This window comes from Accipiter gentilis, unplaced genomic scaffold, assembly GCF_929443795.1.
Source record: "Accipiter gentilis unplaced genomic scaffold, bAccGen1.1, whole genome shotgun sequence".
In the NCBI taxonomy this organism is placed as follows: domain Eukaryota; kingdom Metazoa; phylum Chordata; class Aves; order Accipitriformes; family Accipitridae; genus Astur; species Astur gentilis.
Genome location: NW_026060824.1, coordinates 2,161,961 through 2,167,960, shown reverse-complemented (window position 1 = coordinate 2,167,960; position 6,000 = coordinate 2,161,961). Strand labels below are relative to the sequence as shown.

The following is a 6,000-nucleotide window of genomic DNA, read 5'->3' as shown; positions in this document are numbered from 1 at the left end:
GGCCAAACAATTCAGTTGGGGTAGTCATGACATACGGACACGTCGTAATGTGTTCACCATCGGGGAACACAAATGTAATCAGTAGCTGACTTACTAAGGTGGCTTGTGTGCCCCCTATCCCTGCAATACCAAAGTTTGGATTGATCGATGGCCATGATGGAGGCCAAATGCATCATAAAATAATCGTAACATCAGCTCCTGTATTGATTGTCATTGGTTTCTTGACGACAACTCCATTGGGCCCTTCCAATTGCACTACCTTTTCTGGTTTACCTCTTGTTGTGTCCATGGCAAAGTATACCTGCGGTTTCCCTGTGGAGCCGAATCCACCATCTCCACGTTGCACTTCACCTGGGTTCGGAACACACGACCTGAATGGAACTAATTGTGCTATTCTGGTACCTTTAGGAATAGAAACAGGAGGGATTACAACATGAATCATAATTTTCACAGTCCCACAATAATCTGCACCAATAAGCCCTGGGAGCACCAGAATTCCTTCTAGAGCTGTTGAAGATTGCCCCATTAAAAATGCACTAAGTCCAAACCCCAATGGTCCCTTTATATTGACTGCGGTTTCCACATCCACTCTGGAGCTTCCTGCGGTGGCGGATCTGGTGGTGCGAGGCTGCCTGAGGGCTGGCAGCTCAAGCCCCTTGCATTCGTGTCGCCGCGTGAGGGGCCTTCGCAGTCGGTGTAAAGTTTCCCTTCTTCCTGTATTCTTGGTGGTATGGTTATCTTTCTTACACTTGTTGCAGCACTTACTGTTAACGGTACCTGTACATTTCCTCCTAATGCGTCCACGTTTGCCACAGTTAGAACACTTGACCAAGGGTGTCTTACTGGCCTTGTGTTTCTTTGTAGCTCCTTGGAGAGCTGTGGCAGCGTAGGCTACTTTCTGTGAGTCCACTGATCGATCCGTGTATTCTATCATATCAACGATGTCTGCATTTTTCGGCAAATTACACAATGCTTTGCGTGTCTTTTCAGTAGCATTTTCAAAAGCGAGTATTTTGAACATGTTTTCTTTCATGCCCTCGTTCATGTCAGGGTGGTCATAAATTGTATTCTCCTGTTTCACCTGGGTAAAAGCATGGCTGTACATATTGTCTGGTATGGTAAGAAAAGCTTGATACGCCAAGATCTGTGATAGATGATGAACCTCAGTGACACATTGTAACTGAGCGTTCCCTGATGCGAAGGGTCCAGTACCCATCGGCATCTGCGTGGTTACTCCCCATAGGGGATCTGTTTGTTGTCGTGATGTTGCTTGTTCCCTATCACAGAGCTTCTCCCACTGCCAGAAAAACACTAACATTCGGGCGGGTGTCAAAATCAACTGTGCTAGCTGTTTAATATCTTGAGGTATCAGCGTATCAGCAGAAAAAATGAATTGCGGTATTTGGTGAGTTAACACAGATTTGATTCCGTACTGACTCACAGCATTCCTTAATTTCTCAATGACCTTCCAGTCAAACACCTCCCATTTTTTCTGTCCATTTGATGCAATAACTGGGAATGCTTAGAGCATAGTCCCTTCTATAATGGCATCTGTTATTACACCCCTCCAATGTCTCTGCCTTTCTTCTGCAGCGGCTATTACAGGCGGCTCCGCGTCTATCACGGGTGCGGTTGGTTTCCCCGTCTCTTTTCCCCATTTCCTTTAACAATTCTAACATTGTCTCTTTTTGTTCTATTATTAGAGTAGCCAAGTCCTTGTTTGCATTATTTGAATCAGGGTGTATGCTAGGTATAATTTGTTCATGTTGAACTGTGGTATCTGAGGGCTGGTTTTTCGTAGGCAGATTTTTACTCACTCCCTGATTCTGTAGGGTTTCCTTTAATCGTATGGTTAGGGAGGCTTGGGAACTGTCAGATGGCTGATTAATATCGGCAGTCCCAGGGAGTGGAGCAGAAGTCAAGGCCACGAGAGTAGGCGAACAAGCTCCAAAAAGTCTCTCTCGCTGCATTATGTTTTTCTCCCCGCTTTTCCCTTTCGCTTGCGGTTGGAGAGAGAGAACAGCAAAAGCAGACGCAGACGCTTTACGATCTGCTTTCATTTCTTACAGAGTTGTCTTAATCAATTTCCATAAAGTTACAAGATCTTTAACTTCTTTAGACCCGTCACTAATTTCATCCCATAGGGAGGTTCCGATAGCATTCCAGGTACTAAGCTCAAAAGCTGTACCCACACTAATTGAAAGGTTTCTGTCCTTGCTTCATTAGTTTTTTAGCTGATTTATCATCGTCAGTTACCATATCCCATAATACGTCTCCTAATCTACGCCATTCACTCTCCTTAAATAATAAATCCGGATTCTTAAAGCATCCCTTAACGTGACCCAGCGCGACTAACCCCGAAATTTGCTTAATGCAGTTTACTCCCCGCTTTTCTAAAAAGCACTGTAATAATTTTAGGGCTACCTCTTGATCCATTGCCGGCCGGCTTCTTGATACTCCTGGGTGCTACCTTGATTAAGGCACCTCGGTTAAAAAGTCTTTGCAGCCTTTTTCCAGTAGCCCTCACTGACGGTGAACCCCTTTTGGACGGTCCAGGCACAAGAGTTAACACACCAACCAAGACGATCAGCGTTCGGTTAATCTTTTGCCCCCCGGTCGCTGCTACCGGTGCTTCTCAGTGTCCGTCGCTCCAATTCCCCTTTCTTCGGTCCCCGTTCGGGCGCCATTTGTTGGAGCGGCGGAGGAATGCACATAAGTCGACCCAATATGAGTGATAGAAGTGATTCAACTTTATTTGCACGGATAGCTCATGTTTATACAGTTTGCGATAATTATGCCTACTAGTCCTAATATGATTGGTACATTGCTAACGTTTATTCATTGCTAAAACACACCCACTTGTGATTTGCAGCTATGCGTGTTCCGTAACTTTGTCATGGGAACTTCTTCAAAAGTTACTTGTGAAGTTATGCCAAGGTCACACCGTCCCTGTCTTTCTCCTGATAACAGCGAGACCAGCTGTTGTTTTTCTCCCAATATCAGTAAAGCCAGCTATTTTCAGCCAAGGCCTAGTCTTGTTGCTCAAACTGACATTCTTTCACACAGAACTCTGCTCGCACAACTTTTCCACAGGCCCATGTCCTTTTTCAGCAAGCCACTTCCCAACAGGGTTGAGCCCTTTTGAAATATTGCATGGGAGGTCCTATATCGTACAGGCAGGAATATCAACCCAGATTGGGGATGAAACATTATCTGAGTATGTAATAAGCCTGCAAAAACAACTTTGGGAGATAGAGAAACTGGTCTTAGGAACCAGAGCCCAAGGTCTTGGTGGACCGGTGCATGATATTAAGCCTGGTGATTATGTGTATGTGAAGTCCTTTACAGATCCACCTCTGGAACCGAAGTGGGAGGGCCCCTTCCAGGTGCTGCTGACATCCCATACAGCGATCAAGATGAAAGAACAGACCTCATGGCTACATCACACGAGAGTGAAGAAAGCCCCTAAGCCAAAATGGAAATCGACACCTGTGGGACCATTGAAGCTTCGTATCCAAAAACGATGATAGAGGTTCTTATGTCTCTGCTGAACGGTAACTTAATAAGTGCTTGGGAGTGGCCTTGGACAAATGCTTATTTTAGGTATACGGGAAATGCGGGAAACGATCTAAAAGGGATGAATTTGGCAACTGTTGTAATACATAATGATGAAACATAATGAACCACTTTTAAAAAGCAAAAGAATTTGCTTAGGGGAAAGAAAAGGGGGGAATTGATACAGGGAAATAACCATCTGCCTTTTGACCACTTAAATGTTTAATAATTCTGTTGGCCTTGTTTCTTCTTTTCCTGTTCGCTTGCCAGGGCCTGGCGCCTGTGGGGTCTGTCAAGGGTTAAGCTTATCAGGGACTGGTATTCCTCAAGGACTGACATGCCAGACAAAGGGCGTGATAAGGGGAACTGCAATGCTAGTCTTACCACAGAACTTGTTAGGACTTGTTAAAAACTGCTGAAATCACCAAGAAGAGAGCATGCATGAATGACTAAAGTTCACTAGAGGACAAAAGAAGAAGAGGAAGATAAGACCCCTGAAGAAGTAAATGACCACCAGAGACAGATCTGAGCCTATGCAAGATGACATAAACGATTTAGAACTGCTGACGCAAGGTTTTGAACTAACCCCACCCCAACTTATACATATGAATATTTTGTATTGTGTGACCCTATGAATATGTATGCTCTGGTGTAATAAATATCTGGCTGCTTGCTGAGACAGTGTGCAAGCTTTGAGGAGAAATCCCCTTGCACCCCGGTGCCGGAATAAACATGCCTGCTTCATAACTCACTCTCCGAGTTGTAAACTTTGTTCTACCTGTCAGCAGAGTGGGCCAAAAACACCCTTCCAGATTTCAAAGAGAAGAAATGCCAAGCCCTACCCCTGGGGTGCCCCTAAAAGGCCCTGGGGGTCATGGTGGACAAGCTGCACATGAGTCAGCAGTGAGCCCCTGTGGCCACGAAGGCCAAGACCAGCCTGCCTGTATGAACAGAAGCATGGCCAGGAGATGAGGGGGAGGGACTATCCCCCTCCATTCACTGCTTGCTAGACCACATGCACAGCACTGCACTGAGTTTGGGGCCTCCTGCCCCCAGCACAGGAAAGACATTGATCAACGGGAGCAAGTTCAGTGAAGTGGCACCAATACGGTCAGGTGTGTGGGGGTGTGCACGGGGCTTGAGAACTTTCCACCTGAGGATAGGTGAGGGAACACTGTTCAGTACGGAGATGAGATGGCTTTGGGAAACTTCATGGGAGCATTTCAGTACCTATCAGGCAGTTAAGAAAACAGAGCCAGGCTCTTCATCATGGTGCATGGTGGGAAAATGAGAGGCAAGGGACAAAAGTTGAAAGAATGTTCAAGCAGGAGGTGAGGTCCATGACGTCATAACCATAAGGTCACTTACGCACTGGAAGAGGATGCCCTGAGAGGTTGTGCAGTCCCAATCCTTGGAGGTTTTCAAGCCTTCTCTCCCCCTACATATGGTCTCCAAACATTGAACAGAACACTCTTGCTCGTGCAAGAAGGAAGCAAAAGCCTAAGGCACCAGCAAAAGCTCTGCCTCCCCTGGGCCCTCTCTTCCCTGTGAGAGAGGTCTTCCACCAACCCCACCCTTCTTCCACCTTCAGCTTTGGCAGCTGCCTGTGCCTGGCCTGCCCACTTGCCTTCACCACTCACCTTTGTAACTGAGTCCGGACACATATCTTGGCACTCCCACTGTAAGCTGGCACCCACCCCACACCTGGAGTCGACCTGGCCATGGTGGCATGGAGAGGCCAGGTCCCCTCTGCCCAACACTGGGCACAGCTTTTCCCTGTGAATGTCCCCAGGGAGCTCTCTTCATGTGTGCGTCAGCCTGTGCCCTGGCAGGGGTGGGACTGGGACCAGGGCTGAAGTAGCTCAGCTGGGAGAGCGTTAGACTGAAGATCTAAAGGTCCCTGGTTCAACCCCGGGCTTCAGCAACGATTTTTCTCCTGTAGATTTTTGCAGAGACTGCCTGCCTGTCTTCTTCCAGCCTGCCCTGGCCCTCCTTGCTCCTTCACCCCTTGCCAGAGCACTGCCCTGCACTGTAGCTGCAGATCTGCAGGTTAGAATGAGCCTTCCTCTTGCACTGCAAGCCCCCAGACTTCCCCTGGACAGGACTCTCCATTCAGTGCTTCTTTGGGGGAGTCTCCAGATGTCCCTTCTTCCCTGCTCCACAGCACTTGGCATCTCTCCTTTGAGGGGTCTCTGCAAAGACCCTGTCTCTCTCCTCTTTGCCATTCTCAATGGTGCACAGACTGCTCCCCTTGTCATAGACACATCACGGGAGAAGAGCGTCTCTCCTGCTGGCAGGCATCAAGGGGATGTAGCTCAGTGGAAGAGCACCCACTTCGCATGTGGGAGGTCCTGGGTTCAATCCCTGGCATCTCCAGGGGTGGTGCTTTTGCCCTGACTGCCCGGCCTCAGGCAGGTGTGGGCTGGAGCTTGGGCACTGCTCCTC

General features: G+C 47.8%; 2 non-coding genes across 2 annotated transcripts; both read left to right on the top strand.

Moving 5' to 3' along the window:
* The first annotated feature begins 5,406 nt into the window (after positions 1 to 5,406).
* On the top strand, positions 5,407 to 5,479 carry TRNAF-GAA (transfer RNA phenylalanine (anticodon GAA)). The gene has a single exon. It is a non-coding gene; the product is annotated as a tRNA-Phe (tRNA).
* A 380-nt stretch (positions 5,480 to 5,859) lies between these two features.
* On the top strand, positions 5,860 to 5,931 carry TRNAA-CGC (transfer RNA alanine (anticodon CGC)). Its single transcript has one exon. It is a non-coding gene; the product is annotated as a tRNA-Ala (tRNA).
* Positions 5,932 to 6,000: the final 69 nt, after the last annotated feature.